This window comes from Pseudorca crassidens, chromosome 20 (genome assembly GCF_039906515.1).
Source record: "Pseudorca crassidens isolate mPseCra1 chromosome 20, mPseCra1.hap1, whole genome shotgun sequence".
NCBI lineage: Eukaryota > Metazoa > Chordata > Mammalia > Artiodactyla > Delphinidae > Pseudorca > Pseudorca crassidens.
In genome coordinates, this window is record NC_090315.1 from 14349721 (window position 1) to 14368168 (window position 18448).

Sequence of the window (18448 nt, forward strand, 5' to 3'; positions counted from 1 at the left end):
TAGGGAATGGCCCCCAGGACCTTAGTTAGCTGAGTGTGGGTGTCCAAAGCCAGCCTGGTGGGGGAGGGGATGAGGGAAAGGGCTCATTGGTCATGCTGTCTGGAATCTGAGGGCTCTTAGGTAGAGAAGGGGTCTGCTTAGGGCGCAGGGCTTGGTGTGGGGAGGGGAGTTTCTCAGGTGAAGGTGTGGGCTGTGGCTGGGGAAGGGAAGTTGTTTTGGTGTGTGGGCCCTGCAGTGAAAACTCTTTCCCAATCCTGGGGAAGAAGGAAGAAGGCCTCATGCCAGCCAGGGGCCTCCTGAGGCCTGGGGAGGAGGAGAGAAAGACAGAAATAGAAACAGAGCAGGAGGGAGGGGAATGGATCTGGGCAGACAGGGTGGTAGGCAGCAAGGACAGAGGCACCAGAGAATCACAGGCCAGAATCACCCAGTGGCCTAGCCACACTTATCTCAGTCATCACGACTCCTGAGTACTGAGGGCTTCCCACACACCAGGCACTGTGCTCACAAACCCTCCCTGATGCGTGAATAGAGAGTGTGCAGCTCAGCCCCTGGCACATAGCACTCACAAAATGGACTCAAGACAGTAAGCATGATTACATCTATACTCTGCAACAGATGTGTGCGGTGTGTGCACCCTCTTATTTATTTTTGGATAGGTAAGAAGTGGGTTTACTTAGAAACACGCTCCACAGACAGAGTGTGGGCCATCTCAGAAGGCAAGAGGCCTTGTGTACCCTCTTTTTTTAGATAAGGAAACAAGTTCAGAGAGGTAAGGACTTGCCCAAGATCATGCAGGCAGTAAACGGCAGAGCCATGATTGGAAAGTTTACTGCCTCCAAATCCTGCACACCTAACCATCTGACTATATTGTTGCTGATCCACCTGATAAAGCTTTCTTGAGCATGTACTATGTACCTGGCCCTGTGCAGGGGATACAACAGTGAACAAAATAGACAAAACGAGAAACCCCTGCCCCATGGAGCGAGAAGACAGTAATCAAGCAAGTAAATAATGAGTGTCTGGTAGTGAATAAGTGTCACGTTGAGAATGAAAACAGGATGCTGGGATGGGATGACTGAGAGGCTTACTTTAGGATAGAAGGTCAAGGAAGGTGATGTTGGAACTGGAGAAATCCATTGTGGGCAGAGCCAGGGAAGAGCATTCCTGGCAGAGAGAAGAGCATGTACAAAGCCCCTGAGGCAGGAGTGTGCTTGGTGTGTTGGAGGTACAGCGTGTCTGGACTGGAATAAGGGGGAGAGTGAGAGGAGAGCAAGTGGGAGAGGCAAGCAGGGAGCAGGTTCTGCAGAGCCTTGTGGGCTGTGGTCAAGAGTAAAGATTTTATTCTCAGAGCTGTGGGAAGCCCGTGGAGTGTTTTCAGCTGGGGCAGTATATGGCCTGATTTCCATGGAGAATCCAGCTTCGAGCAGGGTGTGCCTGTCTTCAAAACAAAATCAGGAACTGCCACCTCAGAACTTGGCATCCACCCATCGGCACATTTGGGACCCACATGGTCCCTGGTTCAGCCCTTTGGATGACAGCCATCACCTTCCTTCCCCTGTAACTTCAGGTCTTTCATTTAACAGAGAAGTATTTATCAATGCCAATGACATGCTTGGTTTTGTTTTTTCCCAAAATTGAGAGCTTTAAACCCAAGAACAGGTACATTAGTGAGAGAGGGCATGGTATCATTCGAGGGGAGTATTGGAACATCTGCTCTGTGCCCTGGCCCTGTGATGGGCACTGGTGACCCAGCAGTGACCAGTTGGTCAACAGTGACTGACTGACCAAGACAGCTCCAGTTCCTGCCCTCTTGGAGCTCAGGCAGACAGATATGGCAATAGGGCTGCGGTGGGAGAAACGTAAAGCCTATCAGAGCCCAGGAGAGCTGCCTGACCCTGCCTGGAGGTTCAGGGACGTGTGTTAGAGTCTTGGTAGCAAGTGACAGGAAGTCAGCTTAACTGGATTACGTGTAAAAAGCGTGCATTTGTTGGCTCATGTAGCTAGGAAGGAGACAATCAAGGGTAAAGCTACCAGGAACTTGGCCTTAGAGACTGGAACCCAGGCTCAACTCCATCATGACACTCTTCCCATTCATTTCTCTTCTCCGCTTGTCTCAACTCAGATTTATCCCCTTCAACTGCATGTAGTAGGGCAGACACAGACTCAATCCTTCTAGCACCATAGCCCAGAGGTAAAATGGCAAAACCTCCAGTCCTAAATGAAAAAAAAAAATCCCAGGGAAGGGCTCTGATTGGCCTGACTGGGGACACATGCCACCCCTGCATTGATTGTGATATCCAAAGGAATGGAATGCTTTGACTGGCCAGGTTGGGGTCACATGTCCAGTTCGTTTGGCCTGGGGAAGGGGGAGGTGCTAAAAATATTAGGGTGAACCATATGAAATTGCCAGTTTTGTAGGTTAGAGATGGCAGAACATTGGCAATTTCATATGGTTGAACCTAAATGGTCACTGGGAAAGTAGGATGGGAAAACTTATTGGGCATATAAAAGCAATAGAAACCCCAGTGCTCCACTCAGAAGGATTTTGTTTCTGTTTTTGCGGTACGCGGACCTCTCACTGCTGTGGCCTCTCCCGTTGCAGAGCACAGGCTCCGGACGCGCAGGCCCAGCGGCCGTGGCTCACGGGCCCAGCCGCTCTGCGGCATGTGGGATCCTCCCGGACCGGGGCACGAACCCGCGTCCCCTGCCTCGGCAGGCGGACTCCCAACCACCGCGCCACCAGGGAAGCCCACTCAGAAGGATTTTTGGTGGAGGAAGTGATATTACTGAGACATAGGGAATGAGTGGAAATTAGATGAAGATGTGGTAGTGGTGGGAGAGTAGTGGGGACATGTCCCAAGCAGAGGGAGCAGCTTATGCAAAGGCTGTCATGAGGGAGGCAAGGGAAGACTGGTCACTTTACTCTGGAGACGGAGTGCTCTGACTGGGCACACCTGAGTCTTGTGTCCAACCAATGAGGGAATGGGAAAGGGGGATCCTGCCCCAAAGGAAAATTGAGAAGCTTTACCAGGTGAAATGGACGCTGGGCAGGCAAACCAAAGTATATCCAGTTCAAAATTTCTTTGTTAGGCCTTGGCATCTCCAAGCAGAGGTTTGCAACCTTGTTTCAATTACATCACTCATACTGAAAAGGGGTATATGCCTGAACTCAGACATGTCCTACATGATTCAAATTTTTATTATCAAATAATTGGTCTCTTTCTCTGGGTTCTTTGCTGGGCATACAGAGATGGATTTCTGAGGATACATTTGGCTGAAGAAACAAAACCCAATTAACATGACTCAAGATATTTGGTTATCTCATTTAATATGTCTGGAGTTGGGAGTTTGGAGCTGTTAATGCAACAGTTTATTGATATCACCAATGACCCATTCTCCTACTCTTTTGGTCCACCTTCCTTGGAAGAATAGTTTCATATTCTAGGCTTGCTGCCTCATTGGCCACCACAGCTCCAGGTCTCTCATCCTTATACCAATGAACTAAGCAGGAAGGAAGGGAACAAATGGAAGAGTTTTCTTTGTGTTAGGGAAGAAAAAAATCCGAAAATAATAAAAATGACAGCAATAAACGCATATATGGGGCTTAACCTGTGCCAAGAATTGTTTTCAATTCTTTACATAAATTAACTCCCTTAAGAAGCCCTTTAGTCTCATGGCCACTCCAAACTGTAGAGGCGGGTGATCCACACTGGACCCTGTCCAATTTCGTGACCCACAGAATCTGTGAGCATAATAAGATAGTTGTTGTTTTACTCCACTAAGTTTGGGGTGTTTGTTATGACTTGGAGAATATTGTTTGTGTGAAAGCTGGAGCCATGGCTGCTGTCTTGAGACCGTGAGGTAGCCACAGTAAGAATCGGTCAACAGAAATGGAAAGAACCTGGTTCCCCAATGACATGGTTGAAAGAATGAATGAATGGGTTTTGGAGCTGCCCTGCCAATGCACTTTTTACTGTGACATAATAAATTCATTTTTGTTCTACCCATTTGAGTTGGGTTTCTGACACATTATAGGATAAAGCATCCTGACTGATATAGACTTCCATCTGTCCTAGGTACATATGGAAAAGAGAGAGATACAGTTCACACAGACAGGGAGAGATATATAAACATGTGCATAAATACACACACACTTACACACACATGGGCATGAATATGCTGTTATACATCTTCAGTTGGACTCAGGTTCGGGCAGATATTCACTTGGATGCGTGTACATACACAGTCACAGAAGTCAGGCACACGCAAATATACGCAACCTGTCATGAATGTTGCCTGCACTACACAGACATCCACATTCAGTCACAGACCCGCAGTCACACACACACACACACACACACACACTCAGAGATTCACTTATCGCAGAAGATTCCAATTCCTTACTGTTTATTTCTGCATATTATATAAACGTAGAAAAAGAAACATTTCTTTCAGGTCTTAGTCAGGGCTGCAGGGGTGAGAAGAAATAACTTAAGGCAGGGCTGGGGTTAGTGCATAAATAAGGTCTGGGCTCCCAGATGGGCTGGGGTAGGTCCCAGTGCTCAGATGCACAGGTCTCCTCTGGCAGCACAATTCAGGTCCCAGGTGAGGAGGTGGAAGAGGATGAATGTGACAGAGGCCTTGAGGCCATCTTGAAACTCCTGTGGGAGAGACGAGAAGGTGGTTTCCCATTGCCCAGGCGTCAGGCTCCTCCTTACCCAGGGCCCAGGCATCCACCCTCTTCCCGGGTCACTCACCTTCTTTGGGGCCTCCTGGAGCCAATGCAGCCGGTACTGGAAGTGGCTCCTGGGGCCTGGAGCCTGCTGTGGGCTGAGCCTGGACCTGAGAACAGAGGAAGGTGGTGTGTGAGACAGGGCTTGGGACAGAGGGGCGAGGTCCTATCTGCCCAGAATCCACAGATATGGCCCGGGTCCCCCGAGCGCTCACGCAGGCCTGGAGCTTGGAGTGGATGTGGTGCAGCGTGTGAAGGGTCTGGTCCAGGATGTGATCCAGGGTTGAGTTAGCCACCGTCCCCAGGACCCTTCAGTGTCAGAGCCAGCTCCGCCTCCAAGGCTGTGGGGTGCTCCTACACCTGAGGAGAGGTGAGAGAGAACAGGTGAGGTGGAAAGGTGAGGAAGGATAGGCAAGAAGGCCCAGTTAAGTGGGGACAGGTGATGGGACAGGTAAGAGAGAGACAGGAGAGGGGAACACATGAGGAAGGCGGCAGATGAAGGGGATACAGGTGAGGCAGAATGATAAGGGAAAAGAAAAGTGAGGGAACAGGTGAAAAAGTGAAATGGGGACAAATGAAAAGTGACTCATGAGGGAGGTCACAGAGGTCTGAAGAACAGAGATGGGAACAGGTGAGAAGAGAACAGTTTGGGGAGGTAGGTGAGCACGGGACAGTTGGCTGCATAGGTGAGAAGCGTGGAGGAAGGAGGAGTGTTTGCTGGGAAAAGACCAGCGGAGGAAGATGACAAGGGACAGAGAGGTGAGAGCGTGGGGAGGGCAGGTGAGAAGGGAAGAGGGAATCAGTGTTGAGAGTAGATGGTGACAAGGTGGGCAGGGCAACGGGCACAGGCTGGGGACAGAGCCGGGAGAGAAGAGAGAAGTGAGAAGGAACAAGGTAAGAGTGCAGGTGAGAGGGACAGGTGGGGGAGATAGGGAAGTAGGACAGGCAGAGAGATGATAAAAAGGAACCCAGGGGAGGGACAGTGTCAAGGGAGCAGTTGGGGAGGCACAGGGGCCCAGGACAGAGGAGGAGAGACCAGAGAGAGGGAAGCACAGGTGAGATAAAGGACATCAGGGGCCGCCTGCAAAGCCAGAGGAGCGGGGCCAGGTGAGGGCAGGTGGGCCTGACTCTCCCAACTCACCTGCAGCTGCTTCAGGTCCCGGGTCCTGGGGAAGAGGCGGGAGCTGCAGTTCCAGTCCTTCTGCAAGAGCGACACTTCTCAGAGAGCAAGGGCAGGTTCAACCCACAACGGGAGGGACAGAGGCTAGCAGCAAGGATGAAGGTCTAGCAGGAGGGCTTGAGTTTAATCCACAGCAGAGAGAATAGATGTTAGTCATAGCCGAAAAGCTAGCAGGAGGATAGAGGTTAGGCCAACAGTAGCGGGCAGCAGCTTGGCTACGGTAGGAGAGGTAAAGGTTAGCCCACAACAGGGACTTACCAAGGCATCTTTGGCTTTTTTTCTTTTTTTTTTTTGGCCGCACCCCGAGGCTTGTGGGATCTTAGTTCCCTGATCAGGGATCGAACCCGGGCCCGGCAGTGAGAGCGTGGAGCCCTAACCACTGGACTGCCAGGGAATTTCCATCCTTGGCTTTCTTGAAGGCCACCTGCTCGTTTGGCAGCAGGGATTTGAACACGCCAATGTCGAAGCCCTTCCTGGTTGTGGTGGGGACAGGACATGCTCTAGCCAAGCCCAGCCCCATGGTCGTCACCAGAACTAGCGTCAAGTCTGCAACCATGGTCAAATCGCAAACTGCTTCCCCAGCTGCCTGGCTCGGCTTTTTAGCCAGGCTAAATGCGCAACCCTGGCTGAGGGCTTTGACTTTAAAAGGCATGAATGGATGGGGCCAGCAGCTAAGCCAGGTGAGTTGACAGGTATGGGTGGGACCAGGTGAGCTCAGAGCTATGCCCAGAAGGAAAGAGAAACTGAAATCCCAGGAGGGAGCCTGAGAAGTTCCTGAACCTAGTTTAGGAAACCCTGGGATGTTGGGGAGCCCCTGACTGAGGCTGAGGCAGGAAGAGAAATGGGAAGCTGTCACAGCAGGGCAGGGGCTGGGGCGGGGTGTGTGTGGGCGGGGCTGCTGGAGCAGCAGAGAGGGAGCTTCCTCCGCCGGTTTAAGAGTGTTCCACGAACTCATTCATATTAGGCTCCGAACATTCCCGTGAGTAGTTATTTTTATGATCATTCCCCATTTTACCAGTGAAGGAACTAGGGCACAGGAGGGTAAAGTGACTTAACCTGAGGTCCCACAGGTGTTTAATGGCAGAGCTGGGGTTTGAATGGAATCCCATGCAATTACTCCCTATTCTGTGTACAGCCAAAGCAGAAGATGGGAACCTCTGGGACTCACAGATGTCCAGCTTTCCTTTCTCTCCCTCTGGGTAGCGTGAAAAGCTAGGAAGTTCCTCGTCTGCGGTGCAAGAGCACGTACTGGGGACTGGAGGGGCTGCCTGGAAAGAAGGCAGTGAGTAGGGCTTCCAGAAGGCAGGCAGAGTCTGGTCGCTTTGCTATCATCATCCCCTGCGGCGATAATCACTGTGTAGCGAGAAGGGAACTGCTCTGATGTACGGGCACTTCACATTTTTCATTCCTTTATTTTTTTCTTGGCCCTTAGGTGCAGAAAGATACTAATCATACTCTTCGGATCATAATATAGAACCACAATTGGCCCATGAAAGACCCTCTAAGGTTTTACCCCCAGCCTCATGCCCAATCCCTATCCCATCCCTCCCCTTCACAGACACCCACTTTAATGTGCTTGATACATAGCTGCGAAGATATATCTTTATACTTTGTGATTTTGTGTGTGTATATGTCTCCAATTTACATAAATGGGATTGGGCTATAAATCTTGTTCTGTTTCTTCCCCCTCTTTTTTTTTTTTTTTTTTTTTTTGCAGTACGCGGGCCTCTCACTGTTGTGGCCTCTCCCGTTGCGGAGCACAGGCTCCGGATGCGCAGGCTCAGCGGCCATGGCTCACGGGCCCAGCCGCTCCGCGGCATGTGGGATCCTCCCGGACCAGGGCACGAACCCGCGTCCCCTGCATCGGCAGGCGGACTCTCAACCACTGTGCCACCAGGGAAGCCCTTCCCCTTCTTCTTTTTTTTTTTTTTAAACTTAACAGTATGTTTCTGAGGTCTCTGCATGTAGTGGTGTACCTCAATCTCTCTGTTTCTTTGGTTTTTAAAAATAAATTTATTTATTTTATTTTTGGCTGTGTTGGGTCTTCGTTGCTGCGCGCGGGCTTTCTCTGGTTGTGGCGAACGGGGTTACTCTCCATTGCGGTGCGCGGGCTTCTCACTGTGGTGGCTTCTCTTGTTGGGAAGCATGAGCTCTAGGCTTGCGGGCTTCAGTAGTTGCAGCACGCAGGCTCAGTAGTTGTGGCTCATGGGATTAGTTGCTCCGCGGCATGTGGGATCTTCCCGGATCAGGGCTCGAACCCGTCTCCCCTGCATTGGCAGGCGGATTCCAACCACTGCGCCACCAGGGAAGCCCGGGAAGCCCCCAAGCTCTCTGTTTCTAACTGCTGTGTTGTATTCCATGGTGTGCCAACAGCACTCCTTCACTTATTTATTCCTCCAGTGACGGACATTTAGGTTGCCTCCAGCTCCCTATCACCATAAGGCTCACACACATCCTCTCTGCGGGAGGTTTTCTAGGCTGCTGTAGCCCCAAGCGGGTGCCCCCACCATATCGCTTCAGCTCATTTTCTCTCTCACTTGTACATCTGGTTCCCACACGCGCTGACAGCTTCCCACCTCATGTGCCCGTATCTATCTGCTTCTCCATCTGAGGTCTTTCTCCTGTGGGCATGCAGAACAGACTGGAAGTGCCAGGATTAATTCCCCATGGGCAATCTTCAACCAGCGAGGTTCAGGAGATTGTGACTAAATACTTTTGCTTCCCTTTTCCTCAGTGAGTCAATTCTGAGTTATGTTCTACACGATTTCTCAACTCCTTAGAGGGTCCTGGGTACCAATGAGCTCTAGTTGTTCACAGTGGTCACCCTTTCGGGGCTGGGACTAGGGTGAGGAAACAAGGTGTCTAGGGAGCAAAATTTAAGAAGCCAGCCCCCCTCAGGTTCAGGTAAGCGCCCTAGGTGCCTCACTTGCCTCACTCTAGTCCACACTCTGCACCATTTATTGGCTTTTCCCCTCTTTCTTTAAAAACAATTAAAAAAAGATTGTGGGCTGTGCCTTGCAGCTTGTGGGATCTCAGGCCCCCGACCAGGGATTGAACCCGGGGCCAGGGCAGTGACAGCACCAAATCCCAACCACTAGGCCACCAGGGAACTCCCAGCTTTTTTCTCTTTCAGTCTCAATTTTCCCACTCACTTGTATTTCCTGGGGATACCTCCCAGATAAACTACCTATACCCTTTGCTCAGGTCATGCTTTGGGGAGATCCCAAACTAAATCCTGATCCCTATTCAGGAGTAAGATTTCTGAGGCAGGGGGCACACCTGTGCTTATATTGTCTAGTTAGCACCATTCCGTAGAACTTTCTGCAATGATGGAAGGGTTCTGTATCTGTAATGTCCAATGCAGGATTTACTAGCCACATGTGGCTGTTGAGTACATGTGGCTGTTGAGCCACATGTGGCTAGTGTGTTGGAGGAACTGAATTTTCAATTTCTTTTTTTCCCTTAATTTAAATCTAATTGCTATATGTGGCTGGTGGCTTCCATAATGGGCAGTGCAGTTCTAAATACTCATCTTGTTCTCCCAAATTGTTGCACCTGCTTCACTCCCTTTGGAGGTGCTCGAGAGATCCTGTATCCCTGCAATAGGGTGGCCTCCTCAACACCTAGCTCTGACTTAGATGATGAGGTCCTAGACTTTGACTATGAGCCTGATGCAACATAGATGAGACTTTTGAGGTTGAGGATAGAGGTGAGTGAATTTTGCATGTGGAAGGAATGTAAATATTTCATGGCCAGAAAGCAGACTGTAGTAGTTTCAAAGCATGTCTTCAAAAACTTTGACCCTTTCCCTACGGAGAAGTGGGTCTGTCCCCTTCCCTTCAATCTGGGTTGACCTTTGTTGGGCTGTGCCCTGCAGGCCTGCAAGCCCTGTACTTGCCCAGCCTCAAGGTCAAAGAAAGAGCCCAGAGTCAGTGACAGAGACATCAATGGTTTAATGGGTGGGGGGATCTTACATTTCTGAAGCAAGGTCTTGGAGTGACACCCCACCTGGTGTGGCAGACAGTGGGCGGGACATGGTGGTAGCAGTATTTGCTACGGGGGGTTGGGAGGGAGGTTACCAGTTAGAGGGGGGAACTGATGTCAGGTTGGTTCACCGGTTACCAGGGAAAACAGCAGAGGAGCATGGCCCCTCACCACCCCTCGGATAACCTGTCTTGGTGGAGACATTCTGATCTAAAGATTAGAACAATCACTAGCTGGGGCTGGAGGCAAGTCTGTAGGTGTTTACTGATTAAGCTCTATGATTTAGAGGAAGGGTCAGTCATGTGAGTAGGGTGTAGGTGAAGCAGGGACTGGTCAAGCAGGGGATGTACAGAGAGCAAGAGAACAGCCATCTTGGGTGGCCTTATCATATAACCTAGTGGCTCACTTGTAACCATAGGTGCTGCATGACCTCTGGGTCTAAGTCAGAAAAGACTTAGGTAGCTTCTGTGTGGTACTCTCTCTCTCTCTCTCTTTTTTTTTTTTTTGCCATGCCGCAGGGCATGTGGGATCTTAATTCCCCAACCAGGGATCAAACCCATGCCCCCTGCAGTGGAAACGCAGAGTCTTAACCACTGGACTGCCAGGGAAGTCCCTGCATGTTTCTCTTGAGAATCTCTCTCTGGGGAAGGCCAGCTGCCATGTGAAAAGGATGAATAACCTGAGACCACCATGCTCCCACCCTCACTCAGCATCAACTACCAGCCATGTGAATGAGACATCTCGGACATCCAGCCCAGCTCTCAGAACCCCCAGACTCTGGTTGGGGCTCTATCATCTCTAATCCCCACCCCACCAAAGACTCTACACAGCCATTTTTACTCTACTGCTCCCAGGCCTCTGTGGCCCAGAGAACAAAATAATTATATAGGCACACATACATTCATACATATACAATCTCCCCTTTTATATACAAATGGATATATATATATATATATACACACACACACACATATATATACATACATTCATACATACATACATACATATCTGGTTACAATTACTATGAAACAAATTATCCAAAACTCCAAAAAATGTGATTCAGCCACTGTACAAGGTGACCAGCACTGGGAATGTATAAACAGAGCTCTGATTATTGCTCTGGCAGTAACATTTTAAGAAAGGAATTAGAGCCTCATATTATAATCCTCCAAATATCCAGGATACAAAAGAAAATAGTTCATTATACTTGATATCTCAAGAATCAGGAAAATCTTAAACAGAATGGGAAAAGCCAATAAGTAGATACCAACACCAAGATGATGCAGATATTAGAATTATTTGACAAGAATTTTAAAGTAACTATTGTAAAAATGCTTCAAGGAGCAATCATGAACACTCTTGAAACAAATTAAAAAATAGAAAGTCTCAGCAAAGAAATAGAAGACATAAAGAACTGAATGGAGGGACTTCCCTGGTGGCACAGTGGTTAAGAATCTGCCTGCCAATGAGGGGACACGGGTTCGAGCCCTGGTCCGGGAAGATCCCACATGCTGCGGAGCGACTAAGCCTGTGCACCACAACTACTGAGCCTGCGCTCTAGAGCCCGTGAGCCACAACCACTGAGCCCGTGTGCCACAACTACTGAAGCCCACATGCCTAGAGCCCGTGCTCCACAACAAGAGAAGCCACTGCAGTGAGAAGCCCGCGCACCGCAACAAAGAGTAGCTCCCACTCGCCGCAACTAGAGAAAGCCGGCGCGCAGCAACAAAGACCCAACACAGCCAAAAATAAATAAATTTATATTAAAAAAAAAGAACTGAATGGAAATTTTTGAATTGAAAAATACAGTACTTGAAATAAAACTCACTGGAAGGGGTAAATAGAAGAATGAAGATGAGAGAGAGAAGAATCAGTGATCTTCATAATAGACCAATAGAAATTATCCACTTTGCACAACAGAGAGTAAACAGACTAAAGTCCAAACAAAAGAGAAGTAGATTTTTAAAAATTAAAAGGGAGCTTTTGGGACAAAGGGAGCCTCAGGGACCTTTGGGACAATAAAAAATGATCTAATATTCACATCATTGAAGTTCCAGAAGAAAAACAGAAAGAAACTGGGTCTGAAAAAATTTTTTGAAGAAATAATGGCTAAAAATATCCCAAACTTGGCAAACTATATAAACCTACAAATTCAAGAAGCTGAATAACCCTTAAACAGGATAAATAAAAGAAACCCAAATCTAGGAACATCATAAAAACACTTCTGAAAACTAAGGACAAAGAAAGAAACTTGAAAGGACCCAGAGAAAAAAGATGCATTACATTTTATAGGGGGACAATAATTTGATTGACAATGGATTGCTCTTCAGAAACCATAGAGGCCAGGAGAAAGTGACCCATTTTTCAAACGCTGTAATAAAAGAACTGTCAACCCAAATTTCTTTATCCAGTGAAAAATATTCTTAAGAAAGGATATGGGACTTCCCTGGTGACTCAGTGGTTAAGAATCCTCCTGCCAATCCTCCTGCCAATCCTCAAACCCAGGGGACATGGGTTCAAGCCCTGGTCTGGGAAGATCCCACATACCGTGGAGGAACTAAGCCCATGTGCCACAACTACTGAGCCTGCGAGCCACAACTACTGAGCCTGCATGCCACAACTACTGAAGCCCGTGTGCCTAGAGCCCATGCTCCACAATAAGAGAAGCCACTGCAATGAGAAGCCCATGCACCGCAATGAAGAGTAGCTCCCACTCTCTGAAACTAGAGAAAGCCCGTGCGCAGCAACGAAGACCCAACGCAGCCAAAAATAAATAAATAAAATAAATAAATATTTTTTAAAAAGTAAATGGATGGAAAAAGATATAACAATCAATAGAAAGCTGGAGTGCCAATAGAAATACTAGATAAAGTAGGCTTTAGGAAATTATCAGAGACAGAGAAGGACATTACATAATGATAATAGGATCAATGTACCAAGGAGACAAAACAACCTTAAAAGTGTATACACCAAATAACAGAGCTTCAAAGTACAGAGCTTAAGCAAAAATCAACAGAATAGAAAGGGGAAATAGAAAAATGCACAGTTACAGTTGGGTACTTCAATGTCTCTCTCTCGGAATGACTAGACACAAAAATCAGCAAGGATATCGTAGACTGAACAGTACCACCCACCAACAGGATCTAATTGACATTCGTAGGACATTCCACCCAACAACTGTAGAATATATATTCTTTTAAAGGGCACATGGAACATTAAACAAGATAGACCATCTCCCAGGTTATAAAACCAACCTCAACAAATTTAAAAGAATTAAAATCATGTAGAATGTATTCTCTGGGTACAATGGAATCAAACTGGAAATCAATACAGAAAGCAGGACATTTTTCAAACACTTGGAAATGAAACAATGCACTCCTGAACAATCCATGGGTCAAAGAAGAAATCTCAAGGCAAATAAAAAATACACTGAACTGAATGAAAATGAAAATACACCATATAAAAATATGTGAGATACAGCTAATGCCGTGCGTAGAGTGAAATTTGTAGCCTTAAATGCTTATATTTGAAAAATATTTTCTCAAATCAACAATCTAAGCATCCTCAATAAGCTAGAAAAAGAAGAGAAAAATAAACCCAAGCAAACAGAAGGAAATAAATAAGAAAGATAAGAACAGAAGTTAATAAAATAACCAGAAAAACAGTAAGGACAATCAATAAAACAAAAAGCAAAGAAACAAAAGTTTCTTTGAAAATATTGTAAAACTGATAAACTTGTAGCAAGACTGAAGAATAAAAAGAGAAGACACAAATGACCACTATCATGGATGAAAGGAGGTATCACTATAGACCTCATAGACATTAAAATACAAATAAGGGAATACTACAAGCAATTCTATGCATATACATTCAACAACTTAGACAAAAAGGACAAATTCCTTAAAACCCACAAACTACCAAAGCTCACGTAAGTTGAAATAGGCAATATAAATAATCTTATTAACTATTGAAGAAATTTAATCTGTAATTACAAGGCTTCCAAGAAAGAAATCACCAGGCCCAGATGGTTTAACTGTAGAATTCTACCAAATATTAATTTAAGGAAGAATTAACATGAATTCTTCACAAACTCTTCCGGAAAATTAAAGAGGATGCAACACTTTCCAATTCATTTTATGAGGCCAGCATTGCATTTCATTCCAAAGCCAGATAAAGACATAACAAAAATAGAGAAAAAAAGAAAGAAAAGGGAACTGAAGATCAGTATTCCTCATAAACATAGACCAAAAAAATACACCTAAAACTTTAGCAAATTTTATCCAGCAATAAAAATACATGTAAAAAGTCAGTACATACCCAGAAGAATTGAAAACAGGAACTCAAAAAGTACTTGTATGCCTATGTTCATAGCAGCATTATTCAAAATAGTCGAAGGTGGAAACAAGCCAAGTGTCCATGAACAGATGAATGGATAAACAAAATGTGGTATATACATATAACGGAATGTTATTCAGCCATAAAAAGGAAAGAAATTCTGATGCATGCAACAATACGGATGAACCTTGAAAACATTATGCTAAATGAAATAAGACAGACATAAAAGGACAAATATTCTGTGGTTCTACTTATAGGAAATATCTAGGGTAGGCAAGTTCATAGATACAGAAAATAGTTTAGCAGTTATCCAGGTCTGGGAGCATGGGAGACAGAGGAGTTATTACTTAATGTGTACAGAGTTTCTGTTTGGGGTGTTGAAAAAGTTTTGGAAACAGATAGTGGTGATGGTTGGTGATGGTTTCACTAATGCCACTGAATTGTACCCTTAAAAATTGTTTAAATGGCAGAATTCCCTGGCTGTCCAGTGGTTAGGACTCCACGCTTCCACTGCGGGTGGCCTGGGTTCCATCACTGGTTGCAAAAGTAGGATCCCACAAGCCATGTGGCACAGCCAATACAAACAAACAAACAACAACAACAACAAAAACCCACAGAAAATTAAAACAAAAAAATACCAAAGATAAAAAAATGGCTAGGGCTTCCCTGGTGGCCCAGTGGTTGAGAGTCTGACTGCCGATGCAGGGAACACGGGTTTGAGCCCTGGTCTGGGAAGATCCCACATGCCGCGGAGCAACTAGACCCATGAGTCACAACTACTGAGCCTGCGCGTCTGGAGCCTGTGCTCCACAACAAGAGAGGCCGCGATAGTGAGAGGCCCGCGCACCGTGATGAAGAGTGGCCCCCACTTGCCGTAACTGGAGAAAGCCCTTGCACAGAAACGAAGACCCAACACAGCCAAAAATAAATAAATAAATAAATAAATAAATAATTAAAAATGAATATCTAAAAAAAAAAAGGCTAAAGTGGCAAATTTTACTATATGTATATTTTTTACTATAATTAAGGGGGAAAAAGGTAACCTTACGGGAAGAATGGAAGTCCAAAGTGAATAAAGATGTTTTATATTTTTTAAAAACATCTCATACACAATGACCAAGCAGAGATTTATTCCATGAACGCAGGTTCAATATTTGAAAATCTATCAATGGAATCCATCATATTAACAGACTAAAGAAAAAAAATCATACTATCATAAAAGCTTTTACACAGCAAAGGAAACCATTGACAAAATGAAAAGACAACCTACTGAATGGGAGAAAATATGTGCAAATGACATGACCTATAAGGGATTGATATGCACCATACATAAATAGCTCATACACTCAACATAAAAAAAAACAACCAAACAATCCAACTAAAAAATTGGCAGAAGAACTGAATAGACATTTTTCCAAAGAGGAACTGCAGATAACCAACAGGTACATGAAAAGGTGCTCAACGTCCCTAATCATCAGGGAAATGCAAATCAAAACCATAATGAGATATCACCTCACACCTGTCAGAATGGCTATCAACAAAAAGACCACAAATAACAAATGTTGGCAAGGATGTGGAGAAAAGGGAATCCTTCTACACTGTTGGTGGGAATGTAGATTGGTGCAGCCACTGTGAAAAACAGTACAGAGGTTTCTCAAAAGACTAAAAATAGAATTATCATATGACCTGGCAACTCCACTCCTGGGTATATATCCAAAAAAACCAAAAACACTAATTTGAAAAGATACATGCACCCCAATGTTCATAGCAGCCTTATTTATAATTGCCAAGATATGGAAGCAAACCAAGTTTCCATCAACAGATGAATGGATGTTGAAGATGTGATTGATACACACACACACACACACACACACACACACACACACAATGGAATACTACTCAGTCATAAAAAATAATGAAAATTTGCCATTTGAAGCAGCATGGTTGGACTTGGAGGGCATTATGCTAAGTGAAATAAGTCAGAGAAAGATAAATACTGATGTTATATATGGAATCTAAAAAATACAACAAACTAGTGAATATAACAAAAAAGAAGCAGACTCACAGATATAGAGAACAAACTAGTGGTTACCAGTGGTGGGGCAAGGGGCAATACTGGGGAGGGGAAGGGGAAGTGGGAGGTACAAACTATTGGGTGTAAGACAGGCTCAAGGACGTATTGTACAACACAGGGAATATGGCCAATATTTTGTAATAACTGTAAGCAGAAAATAAGCTTTAAAGTTGTATAAAAATTTAAAACATTAAAGAAAATCATGTGATCATATCAGTCAATGCAGAAAAGGCATTCGACAGAGTCTAAGGTCCATTCCTGATTGAAAACTCTCAGCAACCGAGGAATAGAAGGAAAGTTTTTGACTTGATAAAGAGAATCAGTGAAAAACATTCAGGTGATCTCATAATGGTGGAATACTGAATGCTTTTCACACTAAAATCAGGAACAAGGTAAGGATGCCGACTCTCACCACTCTTGTTGTTTTCATTGTGGTAAAGTACACATAACATAAAATTTACCATCAAACATTTTTAAGTGCACAGTTCAGTAGCATTAAGTACATTCACATTGCTGTGCTATCATCACTGCCATGCATCCACAGAACTCTTGTCACCTTGCAAAACTGAAACTCTGTACCTAATAAACGATAACTCCCCATTCTCCCTTACTCCTTGCCCCTGGCAACCCCATTCTGCTTTCTATCTCTATGAATTTGACTACTCTGGGGCACCTCATATAAGTGGAATCATACAGTCTTTGTCCTTCTGTGACTGTCTTATTTCACTAGCATAATGTCCTCAAGGTTCATCCATGTTGACATGTGTCAGAATTTCCTTCAATTTTAAGGCTGAATAATACGTATAATCCATCATATGTATAGATCACATTTTGTTTATCCAGTCATCTGGCAGTGGACACTTGGGTTGCTTCCAGCTTTTGGCTATTGTATATAAGGCTATTGTGAACATGGGTGTACAAATATCTGTTTGAGTTCCTGCTTTCAATGCTTTTGGGTATACACACAGAAGTGGAATTGTTGGTTGGTATGGCATTTACAATTATTTTTAGGAACTGCCATACTATTTGCCAGAGGGGTGGCACCATTTTACATTCCCACCAACAATGCATAAGTGTTCCAATTTCTCCACATCCTTACCATCACTTGTTATTATTATTTTTTTGGTAACAGCCATCCTAATGAGTGAGAAGTCTCACCACTCTTATTTAACACAGTACTGGAGATCCTAGGCAGTACAATAAGGAGAAAGAAAGAAAGAAAGAAAGAAAGAAAGGAAGAAAGAAAGGAAGGAAGAAAGGAAGGAAGAAAGGAAGGACGAAAGGAAGAAAGGAAGAAAGGAAGGAAGGGAGGGAGGGAGGAAGGAAGGAAGAAAGAAGGAAGAAAGAAAGAGAGAAAGAAAGAGAGAGAGAAAAAGAAAGAAAGAAACAAAGAAAGAAAGGGAGAGAGGAAGAACGGAAGGAAGGGAGAGAGGAAGAAAGGAAGGAAGGAAGAAAGAAGGGAGGGTGGGAGGGAGGGAAAAGGGAAGGAAGGAAGGAAGGAAGAAAAGAGAAAGAAATAAAGGAAGATTGGAAGGGAAGAAATAAAACTCTGTTTGTAGATGACATGAATGTGTATGTATAGAGACACCAGGAAAATACAAAAACTCCTAGAACTAATAAGTGAGTTTAGCAAGAATAAGGTACAAGGTAAACACACAAAATGAATTATGTTTCTTTATACCAGCAGTAAACAATTGAAAATCAAAATTAAAAATAGGATACCTCTTACAATTGCTAAAAAAAACCCACTTAGATATAAGTCAACAAAATATGGATAGAATCTGTATGTTAAAAGTTACAAAATTCTGATGAAATGTTACTGAGTCCAAGCTCATATGGCTTTCTGCACAACAGGCCAATAAATCGAGAGATGAGTTGGGGCAAGGAATAGGGACTTTATTCGGAAAGCCAGCAGACCGAGATGGTGGTGGACTCGTGTCCCAAAGAACCATTTTACCCGAGTTAGAATTCAGGCTCCTTTCATGCTAAAAAGGGAGGGGGTGTGGTTCGTCGTTGCAAGCTTCTTGGTGGGGAAATCCTTTGTTCTCGCAGCTATTCACTGTAGGGTTGGTTGCAATGCTCCTATAAACCTCCAACAAGACAAATGTTATTCTCTATCCTGCAACTTTTTATCTCTATATGA